Below are 15461 nucleotides of genomic sequence, written 5' to 3' on the forward strand. Positions count from 1 at the left end.
GCCATGCAGTTTGTCCCTTCTCCTCGTCAAGATCGTCTACCTTGTCCTTCTCGCCATCCTCCACATGCTCTTCCTCCACATCGACTTCTTCTCTTCCCTTCACGATGGCTTCCTTCCCCCCTTCGATGTCATCTCCCTTCATCCTTTCCCTTAACCTTTCCTCTCGCTTGTTCAACAGTGGCTGGGGGAAAGGATAATAATTTAAAGGAAAATTTGAATATTTAAAAAATTAGGGGGGGCAAGTATGGCTTTGGCGAGTAGGGACGTTTACGATCCATTTATTCATTTTTCACTTGCATCTCATTGAAATAAATAGAGTTTTATTTCTACCCTACATTTCATGACTATTTGATTAGTCTAGCATGTGATTGCCATGTTGAAAATGCCCCCAAGAAAAAGTAAATGCATGGGGAGTTATGAGCCAAAAGAGAGGCGATGCTCTCTAATGAAGGACACAAAGGGGTGCACAACCTAGCTTGGGGAGAAAATTTGCATGGCCCATGTAAGTTCCCATATCATCATTTTATCCCTCACACAATTAATGCATTATGGAGGGCTGAAGATGGTACAATGACAGAGATGTAAGTGCCCATCTCATTGTTTTATCCCTCACAAAGTTACTGCATTATGGAGGGCCAAAGATGGTACAATGGCAATGACTTTGGGTCTCATTTTGACATCCCTATAGTGATCTTACTTTACTCGGCATCATTATAGGATTTACAATGTATTAACAGCTTGATAGAGCTAAAACACGGCATTTATTACACTTTACAAGATTATGGCAAGTTGGTACACCCACCTGGTATTTACCCTTTCTAGGTGGTTCCCAATCAAACATGATAAACATGCAATTTTAGACAGGAATTCAAACTTGTATAGATATATGCAGGTTTTTTTCCACTCTTGGAGTGGTATTATAGGTCATACAAAGTGCCCCTACAAGTTTAGTTCAATATTCCTAGTCATTTGATATGGGAAAGGTCACTTACTGGTCATCTTACATGTGCAACAAGGTCTAGATAGGTCATAAAATAGTTTTGGACTGATCACTAAATTTGGTTCCAAGATCAATAAAATAAATGGATAGGAGACTTTGTTACCAAGGTCCCAAGATAAAAGTGACCTCTTTTGGATACCCCAATAAAAATTATCACTATGTTTGTGATTGCTAGTCATTGTAGATAGATTTGCATTCAAGATGGCCAAGAACAAAAGAAAATATCATATTTTGAAAAATATTAATGAAGATGTCAAGATTTACAAATCTAAGCCTAATGGGTCCAATCTTAGACTACATCAATATCAAGAAGATGATGGCACTAGTGCTATCAATGCAAAACAAAGTCATCCTAAAAATGTATGTACCTCAAGGTTCAAATTGGGACCAACAACTATTTAAGGAGTTGAATACCATAAATGAGGGGATTGTTGGGGGTATATCCATGCTTAATAATTCAATGGACAATATGATCAATAAATTTGATAGGCTGATTGCTACTATTATTACATGGAAAGCAAAATGCAAGAGACGCAACCTACAATCGGTAGTGTTCTACCCTCAAAAGACCTATATTCCACTCCACTTCTTGATCCTACAATTTTTGAGAAAGGAGGATCTTCTAGAATCAAAGACACTTATCAGCCTAATTCATATGATTCTAAGAACACATCAAGTTCTCAATTCAGCAAAAGGAATAACACTAGGCATAAAGAGTATGTATGCATATATGATGAATAATATGGATGTGATCCCTTCTATAAGTCATTTTATCCTCAGGCCTCTACCATACCAAGATGAGTAGAGATCAATCTTGATGAAGGTGCATGAAGATCTATGCATGATCAACCTCTAAGAGAGCAACAAGACTTTGAAAGACCCTCTAACCATGGCAATGATCAAAGATAACATTCATGAAATAGAGACTCTTGGAGATAATAGTCTTTTGGATAGCCCACCCACTCTAATTAGTCCTCCCCATACAATAACCGTGAGTATAAAGGGAATATCAACATTACTAACTTCAAGGGGTATAATCCTTTGCCTTTGGAATGGGAAGAATGGATTAATAAGCTTGAAATGTACTTTACACTCTATCCAAGGAGTGATAAAGCCAATATTTAAAATGCTCGTTTAGACAAGATGCTCAGAACCTTCCTTGTTGACGATTGAAGAATAAAAACAAGATCATCATTGGGTGGCTACACTTATGATTTATTGAGTCATTCATTATCCTTTTTTGTCATTCGGTGTGTTTTTCTACTGCTCGAACGACATCCTAGGCTCAGACAACTGAGCCCTAATCTGCCCCTTGGATGCGAATCACATTTGTCCTCTCAAAAACCTGTTGCCTTGGACTCGGACGGTCCCACTCAAATGACTAAGATGGTTCACTTGGACAGCTAAAAATCCCCTTGGACAACTCTTACTTGGATGATCTCGGATGGTCAAATTGTCCACTCAGACACACCCTCTTGGACTTGAATGGGAACCTCTATCCGAGTCAAACCCTGCCACTCAAATAGTCCAAATCAACCACTCAGACAGTCCAAATCGATCATTTGGATGGCCGAGTCTAGAACTCGGACATAGAAAAATCTACAACTTAGATATCCAAATTTGTAGACAACCTGAACTGAAACACATTTTTTGGGACCATCCAGGTCTCCCCAAACATACCAAAGGCTATGAGCTAATTACTGGTTGACCTTACCTAGATTGTAGACCTTGTAATTATGACCGTAGAGCTGACCAACACTAAAATTTACCCTGACAATCCCAATATTTGACCAAATCAGCCAATCACTTGTAGTTTACTTCCCAATAGAGACACAATTCGACTGTCTAGGCGGACGACCTATCAAGACCCCATGGAGGATCAAAATTGACTGAGCTCCAACCATATGGAATTGACTAGCAAGGTGTGTGTGTGTGATTTCATTGAAGCTTGCACATTGCATTAAAGGCATTTAGGTGCATGAGAAAAATTGAAAACTTGATTGTGCGCACAACTCATCTTGCATTGCACCATCTAAGTGTGTGAGTAAGCGTAAACTTGTGAAGTGAAAGTAACAAGGAACACACTAAAATGGAAACTAAGATAATAAATGAACCCATCACCAATAGGACTTGCAAAACCCCTAGGACCATGGAAACAAACCAAGAAACCCAACATTGAGAAGTGAATAGCCTCAAACCATGTGATAATCGAGTGAAGAAAGGAACGAATCACAATTAGAGATGCATCCATAGTCGACCTAATCACCCTCATTGACACCTTAGTGGTTCAAGCGATCGCCAACATGGCAGGTGCTAGCATGAACATATGCAACCAGAACTTTGACCTACGAGCTTTTCCAATCAACATGCAACAACTCATATCATGATACGGTCATCAAACAAAAATAGCACACCACAAGACATCTGCAAACAAAATTATAGTTGATCTCAAGGAGAAGAGGAAGCTAGGAAGAGTTGCAATACAACCCATAGCCAACTACAACCATGAGCAATGTGCTCAGAGGTTACGCTAGAAGATACTGCTCAAGAAAGTCCAACAAGTCATAGCCATTACATGTAGAATAGCACGAGGAAATGTCTATAGAGAGAGAGCATTAGTAGCAGATCTTACATTGAGTGAGCTTCTCATGAAGTGACTATTAGATAACACTGCTGCAAAGCAAAGGGGAGTAGCCTTAGCAACTTTGTTGCTAGTTGGATTGGGAATCACCCTAAATGCTAGAAGCCAGAACAAGATACCTATAGTTGTAAAGAAACTTGAGAAGTATCAAGTAGGTAATGATCATTACAACTTCATTAAGAAATTTGAGTAGGTATGTGAGGCAAATAGCCTCATGATCCTGCTCAGTGTGCGCAAGCTTTTGGTCTCTGCCTAGGAGACAAATGTCATGACTTGAGCTCAAATGAAGCGGGCCGGTATCTCATTACCTAGACCTAGCAACTTAGATGCAACACCTGATGGAAAGAAGAGCCAAAGAAGGAGAAGGAAGAGAGTGGACACCAAGATAACACTCAAAACTAATAATGCCACCACATTGACCAAAGGCAAGTAGGTTACGGACGCGGAGGCAGAAACATCTAATCCTAAGATAGTGGAAAAGGGAAGTCCAAGGTTGGGGAATACCCCGATCCAAAACACCAATAAGAAGTGGTGGACAAAGTGAAAGAGTGGGTGAAAGATACTTAAGCGCACTTGCATGATGTAGAGCCTATCATGGAGGATGAGATTAATGAGCTCTCTAGTGTGAGTCCACCAATCTCCCCTATGTACTTAAGATCAAGAGGCACATCAACACCCCATGTAGAAGCACCACACAAGTAGAATCTAGATGCCACAGATAGATGAACTACCCAAGAGCATTAGCAGAAAGGCCTTGAATTAGAGAAAAAGGAAAAGTTTGGTAATTTGATCATGACATTGATATCATCTCCTATAACCTTGCCATTAGGAGAATTGCTTAGGCAAAACCCCTTGCTATGGCAAGTATCGAAGCAGTGGGTAGAAAGAACCGACAAACAAGGAGTAATCAACTTGTTGGACCATGATGTAGAGATACATATACCAAGCATAACCCTAAACCCATTATCTAAATCTCTACAAGTGAACGCCTTTTGAGAGGGCACAAAAATGCACATAGTTTTACTTGTTGTTGCATTAGGTGATGCCACACGGAAAGGAATTTTGGACACAAGAGCAGGAGCTAATGTGCTTAGCCATGCAATTATGTAAATTTGGGGAAACCCATAAGTGGAAATTTCACGATTTAATGTAACACTAGGGAATGGAATGAAAGTTAGACCATTTGGAGCGCTAAAAGATTGGCCTTTAAAGATAGCTAAAATCCAATTCTCGGTTAACTTCATAGTCATGGAGGGAGTGGACTATGATATTATGTTAGGTAGACCATGGATAAGAAATGCTCGAGTGAAAGAGGATTGGGATAATGGCCTTATATTCTTGGGCAACCAAATAGAAGTTGTTCAAGTAGACATGGACACTTATAAAACCTCACGAGTTAACCTTGATGCTTTCTCTGTAATACTAAAGGGTGATTTAAAAAAAAAGCGTGAATATGGACTCTTAACTAAGTATATTCATTTCCCTAAGGATTGATTGGATGCATATATTGGCAACCATCAGCTTGCCATTCTCAAATGATGAGAATGACTATAGGCAAGCTATATAAGCAACTAGTAAACCTAATGGAGTCATAGCTTCTGAGTTACCCAAGAATGATGCTACATCATCAATACCTCTTTGCATGATGACCAAGAGTTCCATCAACTAACCAACATCTATCACCTATCATGTACCAACCAATAAACTTGAAATTCATAGAATTCTTGAGTACCTAACAAGAGAGCTAGCCAGTAACCCAACTGCAAAGTTTAAACCTCTTAAGGATCTCATAGAGAATTTGGAGTGGCAGTGGACTACTAAGGTGCATGACCTAAATCTGGTGTACAACTAGGCCCTCATTGTGGATGAGAAAAGTCCGATGAATGGGAACCATAGGAATGATGAACAATCTGAGTGTGAGGATTTGGATGATGAATACGAAGACTGCTATTCCAATGGTGAGGAAAGATGAACAATCTGAGTGTGAGGATTTGGATGATGAGTATGAAGACTGATGTTCCAATGGTGAGGAAAGTGAGAAAGAATTCAAGACCGTAAAGTATGGCACAGATGGACGAGTGATTGAGTAGATAAGAGTGGACTCTAAACCTTGAGAGGCCAGTGCTTTTAGAGTGGAAAGAGAAGTCATCAAGGTAAATTGTGATAGTACTTGGTTAGAACACCTAGACGTAGTGAACTATGAGCGAGCTAGATTAGTTCAATCAGGTGCCACACCACTGCTTAGAGTGGAATCAATCTCTAAGCTATGACTACCATGGGAAAATCCTTCTTCCAATGAAGGCTATGAGTGCAATTTTGAGTCAAAAGTCAACTTTGAGAGAGATCCAGAAATCCCACAACTACCTATTACCAAATGCACCAAAGGGGACCTCCGGGTCCCATCTAAGATGCAAGAGGCTCAAGGAAGAGAGAAGGAAACATCCCAAGTCCTCAAAAGCTTAACAACAAAAAAACCACATGATTTATCCAAATGCTTCACTAAGTACAAGAAGGGCGACCACATAGTGGTGTTAGTAGGAGCCAAACGAGCAGAACATGTTAGTCAATCCATTGAAGGACCTACTAAAGTTAAGAAAGTCAACTTGGTAAGGGAAGGGGACATGCCTTGGCCCATGTACATAGTCAATGACTTAACTAAGCAAGATGAGGCCAATCTCATTAATAACTTACAAGAGAATGGAGATATATTTGCTTGGTCCTTAGAAGAGCTGAAAGGAATCAATTTGAGTATTGTGACTGACAGTATTCCTATGACACCCAATGCAATACCAGTCAAACAAAGACCATATGCAATGAATCCAAAGCATGCTCATGCTATGAAGTAGGAAATAGATAAGTTATTGAATATTGGATTCATTTACGAGATTGAGCACACTAACTGTGGATATCACCCATAGTAATTTTCTTGAAGAAGAATACCAAAAGGTTAATGCAGTGACAAAGAGAGACAATGATCCATTACCATATGCCGAGTATATGCTTGAAAGAGTGGTAGTAAAGGAAGCCTATAGTTTCTTCGATGGCTTCTTAGGCTCTATAACCAAGTGCAAGTGCACCCAGATGACAAGCATAAAATGACATTCACAATAGAATGGGGTGTGCTTGCCTACAATGTCATGCCATTTGGGCTTACTAATGTGCATGCTACCTTTCAACATCTTATGTGTGCTATTTTCAAGGGCATGCTTAGAAAGTGGATGGAAGTATTCATTGATGATCTGTATGTTCATTTTAGTTGGGAGAAGCATATATAAAAACTCTGCATAGACTTTGAACAGTGTAGGCAATACGATCTCTCATTGGACCCCTTAAAATTCCAGTTTTGGATAAACTATGGATGTATCTTAGGACAGATGGTCTTGAAAAATAGCATTGCTATTGACTTTTCAAAAGTTAGAGTGATTGTTGATTTACCACCACTAACTAACTACAAGGGAGTTCAATGCTTCCTTGGCCACACTGGTACTATCGATGGTTTGTGTTAAATTACACACTCATTGCACGACCACTTTACAAGCTATTGATTGTACTTGAGTGGGCCGAGAACTACCAATGCTCTTACAGCAAATTGAAAAAAGCTCTAATGAGTGCACCTACTTTATGAACCCAAGATTGGTCCATTCCTTTCCATGTGCACATTGATGCATCAAAGTTCATCATGGGAGCAATTTTGTGCCAACCTGGAGAGCATAACTTGGATTGCCCAATGAGCTTTGCAAGAAAATAACTCATGGACAAATAAATAAACTACTCCACAACAAAGAGGGAAGAGCTAGCTATGGTATTTGTTGTTAAGAAATTTTGACATTACCTTCTAGCTACACCCTTTACTTTCTTTATTGATCACCAATCATTGCTTTATCTTATAAACAAACCCTATGCAATAGGATGCATTGCTCGATAGTTACTTCTACTATTGGACTTTGATTTCTCTATGATAGTACACAAGGGAAAACAACATTACGTGGCAGACTATATGTCTCGCATAACCATAGGAGAAGCAACTGGATAAGTCATTGTAGATGACATATCCAATGTATATATGTTTAGAATGTCTAACGAAAGAAATTTTTTTAGAGTAGGCCTTACACCTTATTGGGTAAATGACATAGTCCACATCCTAGAACATGGATTACTTGAACGTCCAATCGAGAAGGCTAGGCTAAAACGTTTCATTCTAAAGATTCAACCCTATCAATTGATTGTTGGCCAACTCTATCAATCAGGACAAGATGGACTATTGAGGAGATGTGTCTCTGAGCATGAGATGCATGATGTTCTTGTAGAAGCTTATGATATAATTGCTAGAGGACACTTCAATGGGGACACTATAGTACGTAAGGTGCTCCATTCTCAATTGTGGTGGCCTACATTATTCAGCAATGCAGTTAAGTTTGTGAAGCACTATGATGAGTGCTAATGAACCAAAGTCCCTATTCTTAAGGATAAGATGGAGTTGACTCCAATGATAGCATGCCAACCATATTGAAAAATGGAGGATTGATTTCGTTGGTCCAATCAGTCCTGTTAGCACAATACTCACAAGCGAGATACATAATATAGCCACACACTATCTGACTAAGTGGACTAAAGCTTAGACAACTTGAAAAAATGACATTAGGATTACAACCAAATTTCTTTGGGAGCAAATGATCTCATCGGTTTAGATGTCTCATAGAATTAGTCGGTGATCAAGGTACACACTTTATCAATGAAGTGATTGCCCACTTGTTATCCACCTTCTTGATAATCCATCAAGAATCCTCGCCATATTACCCTCAAGCCAACGATCAGGATGAAGTCACAAATAAAACCCTATTGACTATCCTAACCAAGGTGGTCTCTATCTCATGTAGTGACTAGGATAATAAGTTAATGGTAGCATTATGGGCTTACAGGGGATGACCTACAAAAAGACCGTAGGACAGCCACCATTCAAGCTGACCTATGGAATTGAAGCAATCTTATGAGTTGAGTTCTTCATTCCAAGCTTGAGAATAGCGATCCAAGATAGATGGGATGGCAAAGAAGCTTGGGCAAATAACTTAATAGAACTAGAACATCTATTTGAGACCCAACTCATTATAATCCATACCCGAATTTGTGATAAGGCATGAGACAAGAGTTGGTTTGATAAGAATATCAAACATTGGGACTTTGAACAAGGAGACTTAGTGTTGTTGTACTCTGTAAAAAGCCACAAACAAAATATGAAGTTCAGGGGGTTGGGACCTTTCAAAGTCCATAACATTAGTAGAACAGGAAACATGGAGCTTGAAACCCTAGAAGGAGAGGGGATAGGCTTTTTCAATGGTAACCACATCAAGAAGTACTATCCTCCATCACACCCACTACATGAGCATCCAATGATAACACCACCTATGAACATTAGAGTGGCAACTATCATAGGCATAGAGGATGAGGATGAAGAAAGAAGCAACGTGGATCTTGAAACCATAAAAGGAGAGGGTATAGGATTTTTCAATGGCAATCGGATCAAGAAGTACTATCCTCCATCACACCCACTATACGAGCATCCAATGGTGTACCTATGAACATTATAGTGGCAACTTTACAAGCATAGAGGATGAGGATGAAGAAACAATGGCACTAGTCTAATGGTAATTGCCCAAAAGGCACACACCTTTGATGCATTAATCAATGTGAAAGGTGACAACAACATCCTCACATATGATCATTGGACCCTCATTGGTTGGTCCCAAGTGCAACCAACTAATGCCAAACTTAGTCCATTTGGGAGGTAGTCCTATCCACTATTAGGAAAGTGCAAGGTAATGGTTTCTATCGAGACTAAGAGCCTCCCAATCATCTTTTATGTACTGCCTAATAAAAAATATGTTGGAAAGGAATCACTTTTGGGTCGTGTTTTTAAGAAACAGACACATTGCAATGTTGAGGGTTGCGACTCTCAGCACATCCACCTTGCCATAAGCAATATCAGGATAGTCCCAAATTTTAGTAAGGATACCATGGCTTTGCCAAAGCCCACAGCTTTACTAGTAGTTAAACCCAATTATAGAGGCGAGCTCACTCTAAACCGCCAAGACCCATGGATCACTTATTGTTCAAGCATTTCAAGCAAACACCTATGGCTATCTCTCATGTAGATGATGCACCTTCGATCCTACTGGGGTGTAATGAGATTACCTTGAAGCCCAAATGAGTTGCCTCCTCCCTCAAGCACACCGATAGCTCCATGATTCGAGATGCAAGCTCAAGCATCCTCAAGCCTCCACTTCCAAGCTCCATCTTCCTATTAGATATGCTCAATGCCCCACCCTCATAAGGTGCCACCAATGATCCATGGTGCTCAAAGTTGTAAGGCCCCCATTATGAGGAGAAGCCAAATGTGAGCTAGGATATTGGTTGAGTCCTGACTTGTATATCAGATGAGGTCTATGTGACCGGATGGCAAAAAGGTGACCATTGTGGGTCTAATCTTTGGGTTGGACTGAGTAGTTAAGCTGGTAGCAACTCGAGGCATGCTGCATCAAGTTGCGGGGTAAGGGAGTTAAAAGGGGCCCCTATTTTGGGGTCTGGGGGCCGCAGAAGTGGCCCCTGGTTGGGGGGTGCAACAGTAAAGGGAATATTCACTGGAATATTCCTTGGGGCTGACTAGTGGAGGCTCATATGGTAGGTCGATCAGGCCGACCTAACTGCCTTCAAAGGCTATAAAAGCTAAACCCCTTCATAGCCATCGATCATCCAACTTTCCCCCAGTTAGAGTTATTCCAGCTAGCCTTAATCTCTTCACCTATTTTCTGTCTAGATCACCATTTAAGCTTCACTGTGGAAGCGCATGGGTGGATAGAGCCACCTCTGTATCAGTTGTTTGGAGCTAAAGAAATTTTCTAATTCTCCTCTTATCTGTTGTGTACTCTCTATCTCTATCTCTTTCTCAGATTCTATTTGCTGTGCCGTGTAATTTTTACACTTTCATAGCTGCACATGAGACAAGAGAAGAGAAGAGAAGAGAAGAAGAGAGGAGATGATGGAGAGCTTCTTCGCCTTGATTCCTCACCCTCACACACTCACTCCCTCATGCTCTCACAAGCACACACAAGCAAGCAAGAAGAAAACAGAAGAAGATGAGTGCACTTTGCCACACACCAAAGAACAAGCTTCTCATTCACTTTTTGACTTTAGATACAAAAGCCTAAATCCCTTTTGGGCAGTCATCCACTTATCCCCTTTTTGCATGGCCGGCCATGGCCTAGGCCCTCTTTCCCATTATCCTCTTATCTTCTTAGCTTCCTTTCTACCACCCGTCTACTTTTACAATGTGCACAGGAGGGAGCTTGGTGCTCTTTTACAAAAAGTTTTGGGGGCGCCTTGCATTTAAAAATGCGCTTTTGCCTTTGCCTTAGCTTTTGAGGATGCCCTTGCGCTTTGAGTTGTTTTCCTTCCTACTTCTTCTATTGTGTCTGATTTCCTTCTAGGCCACCTCTTTTAGATCCTGACTTGCACTTTTTCACTTTTTTTGCTTTTTCTTGTGCTATGTTTAACATGAGCGTCAACCCTAAGGAGGGGATAGTGAACCCACATAGACACCCAGTGTGAAATACTCATAACACGTAGAAACCCCAACCAAAGATGCAATCCAAACAACCAAGTGGATTTCCAAATGTAAATTGCAACCTACCAAGGGCACATCTGCAAGATCTCATAGCTCTTGTTCCCATCCACTAGACCTAAAAGAAAAAGCTAGCATCACATGAATAGGCAAAGGACCAAACCACAATGGGTGCCAAAAGCCTATTGCATGCCCAAGGCTTCTATGACAGCAACACCCTAGTGTAGTTGCTTAAATCCATGAATGGCACACATTCCCATCCATCGCAATCTCCAACCAACATATATATATCCATAAGCTAGTAGGAGGTAAAAACCAGAGTGAGCAAAAAGATGCTCAACCCATGATGAACACTCAATGGGTCTATTGGGCAAAACTTAAGGCCACTACTCATAGGCCTCACCCTAATACCTCCAATGCACCACCCACTACACAAACAAAAAACCACATGTCCCCTAGCTCAATTGCAAGTGATAGATAACAAACACTTTAATGACCACCTCATAGTAGAGGCAACCATAGCTAAGTAGTCCAGTCAAGTCAAACCCTAACCACCACCAATAGGCCTTAAGCTATCTTATCAATGTTGATCCATTTTCAAATTGGCATCTGACATGGCCATAAATATGGGACATGACTTAGTGACCTATATTAGGCGATTGGACTCAACTTTCATGTTGTTTGCTAGAACTTATGAATGCTTGGACCTAGGCATACTTGATGTACAAATAGCTAGCAAATGACTACACTCTTTGCCTTGTTTTTGGGAGGACTTTGAATTCATTTTCACATTTATTTCCATGATTGCAGAAGAGTTCATTTTTCCACTAAAATCTTTCGAGAACAAGCCTTAAGCCAATGGTTGATCATGTCTTTCAAGAAAAGTAGAGTTTCAATGTCACCTAATGAACTTGATGAGCTGAAAAAGCTAGCTGAATCCAAATCCAATTTCCTACGAAAATGATATACTCTCTACATCCAATGGGAACAAGAGGGTTGTCAAATCATGACCAATGCAGAACAAAGACATGCCATCAAGACTTCGAATATGACCTCAATCACATGGCCCCAACTTCATTTAGGATGCTAGCCATGACACGAAACAGACCATTAGAAGATAGTGTCATGTTGCGTCCATATGTAGATAGGATCCTAATAGAATAAGAACTTCATGTTTCTAGTTGAATTTACTCAAGTGATCTCTTGATCAAAGTTGACCTATATCACACGTGTGTGCATTCGCCTATAAGACATGGACTGCCATGTTACATTGGAGTATAACCCAAAATTCTACGATCGGCTCTTGAAACACTAGAGCATATCAAACACCCCCATTTACCCCTTCATTCTCCAAGCCTAGGAAGGATTCTTATTGTTCCAAGAGGAAAGGGAGTAAGGTAAAAGGTGAAGTACGTGAAAGGTGAATATGAATTGAAATATGATTGAACTCTAAAGAGAAGGATGAATTGAATTTTCATTCAATGAAAATTTCTTCATGAAGTTCTTGTGTGGAATGTATGGATTTATTGATATGAAAAATTTTCATTCTTTGGCTTTTACATTTCACTATTTGATAATCTTTACTTCTAACCACTTTTCTTTTTAAGTAAAAATTGTCCTTCAAAGAGAATTCATTGTGAGTTGTTGTATTATAGTAGGAATCCAAATGGCAAGGCTCCTATTTTTTAATGAAGAACAAAACAAATGTCGCTTAACCATGGAGATGCAAGTTTTCAACCAATTAAGATGGCGAAGTGTACACAACCTAGAAGAACTTGTAACAACTAAGGACGTAGCTAGGCAGATTGTCAAGCAATGCAATCTAGTCAAGCACCTTGAGAAGGTCAGTCAACAAATAGATCAAACAAGTGCATAGAATTTCTTAAATCCTATAATATCAAGAAAAATAGTGCTACAATGATGGTCAAACAAGGGGATGTAACCAAGAGTGTGGAAGTTGTGCTTAGCTCGGAGTTGATTGAGAAAGATATGAGGTTAGTAGACATTCCAGAAAAGAAACCAAAGAGAGACATATACAAAAATGCTAAGGATGAATAAGAAACAAGTGTACAAAAATGATAGAAATAGCCTAGTAAACATCCCTGAGCCCATTATCAAATTGCATGTTAAGATGGTACATGCTCTCTTCTCAAGCTATAGATTCACTGCACTTATGAAAAGAATAGGGTACCACTACTCGAGAGTATTTAGCCAATAAGCTATATGAAATAAATTTGGACTTGTATGTTTGAACAACAATCCAGATTTCACCTAAGGTACTAGTATCAACTCCAAAATCCACAAGTGGAGAATCCTAACAATGAAGGTGGTGTTAGAAAGGAAAAAACATGTATCTAAGGCATTGAATATAGTTTTCGAAGAAGTGCTAACTACCCTAATACAAGAGGCTGTGGGGGAGATGGACAAAGAAAAAAAAGTGAAGGAAACACCAAAACAATCACCAATCAATGAGCATCATTCACCCATTATAGTGAGCCCTCCCATCTCTTTCTCTTTAGGGAACCTTGGTAAAGAAGAAACTGACATAGATTAGCAAGGAAGAAGTAGAGCAAGTAGCTAAGAAGAGGAAAGCTGACCACCAAACTCAACAAGAAACCTCAAGCAAGGGAATAGTCAATGAGCAAGGGAGCAAGGCTCAACACCATCTAATTAGGAAGATGGGCGAATAATTATGATAAGGATTTGCATGAGGAAGACTAAAACCACTAATAAATAAAGTAGAGACTTGGAGAGGGCCGAAGAAGGGTCAAGGAAGAAAGAGGAGGAGAAGGAAGAAAGGTTAAGATGAGAGGAGGAGGTGCAAGTGGCCATGCCATCAAAAGATCAATAAAATAAACCTCTCAATCCCATGAACTAGCCATGATGAGCCCGACAAATGAGAAAATGCACCTAAAATAAGTGATGTCATAGCTCGCCGTAGAGGAGGATGCAGTGGTAGAGGGTAAGGGAAAGGCCCCCATGCATTCACTACCATCAATCATGGCGCCCACAACCACAGTCAATGAAAGTAACACGATGTCATGGGTGCATTACCTACTAGGCAAAGTGTATGAGTAGGCATCAATATAACATCAGAAGGGGCCCCAATAGTGGGAGCCAAGAGGCCAGTAATAACTGATACAAATCTTGCCAAGGTCCTAATGTGCCACACCTTGAGGTATCAATTACTTTGATACTATCAGCAATGCGCAACACAAAGGAGTATGACAAGCTAGTGAAAGAGCTCTAGAGTCAGTGTAATACAATGAACAAGGAGAGAAAAGGTGTGCTTGTTGAGCCAAAATAAAAAAAGTATGCTTTGCAGCCTTCTAACTAGAAAAGACAAGGCAAATGATAGTATTCACAAGGGAAGGAACAACACTGAAAAAGAGGGAATTGGCGGAGTTGTCGTAGAGAAAGGTTAGTGCCAAGCCTTAGCCAATGCCTTAGGCCCCTATTCCTCAACATGAAGAGTGCTTGCCAATCAATTGGGCATGAGAACTAATCTTATGGGAGCAATCTAAAATCCACTACAATCCATTTAGATTCATCTTCTCCTACTCTCGATCACTTGATCGAATATTGTCACCAAGGGTGGTGGAGGAGGTGATTAAGCTTTCAAAGTAGCTTGGGAAAAAGGCTGGAAGAAAGGGCAAGGCAACCAATGTTGTGGTAGAGGAAACTAGCCAAAAATTGGGAGGATAAAGTAATAAATGACCCTAGAGTAGTTAAGGGCTATGAATCACAACCGAAGTGGAGAAGGAACATATGGAATGACAATATGGATGCATGGATGGCTTTTTGCAACACATTGCCATATGAAAGGGATAATCCAATCTACATGCCCTACCCAACGAGGTATGGAGTAGATTTCGATGTGGAGGTGCATTGAAGGTATGTTTTTCCATGAATATAGAATGTTAATGCGATGACCCTTGAGGAGCGCACGATCTTCACTGAAAAAACCTTTGCCTATCTATTGCACACTTCCTCAAGGAGTTTTCTTCATGTCTGAATTTGTCATTTATTACCACTTGAAACTATCTATGTCTCCTAAGAATCCTTCTTAAGCAAAAGCCCAATCTAGAGGAAGAGCGACTATTGCCCCTCTTTTTTGATACAAATGTGGACATAGATAGTTATACTACGACTAGACTCATGATGAGAGTTAGCCTATATGCCATCCTTTTGTATGAACCTACTAG

The sequence above is a fragment of the Lygodium microphyllum genome, chromosome 28 (genome assembly GCF_053477565.2).
Source record: "Lygodium microphyllum isolate KBCC chromosome 28, Lygodium_microphyllum_v1.1.10, whole genome shotgun sequence".
Classification (NCBI taxonomy): domain Eukaryota; kingdom Viridiplantae; phylum Streptophyta; class Polypodiopsida; order Schizaeales; family Lygodiaceae; genus Lygodium; species Lygodium microphyllum.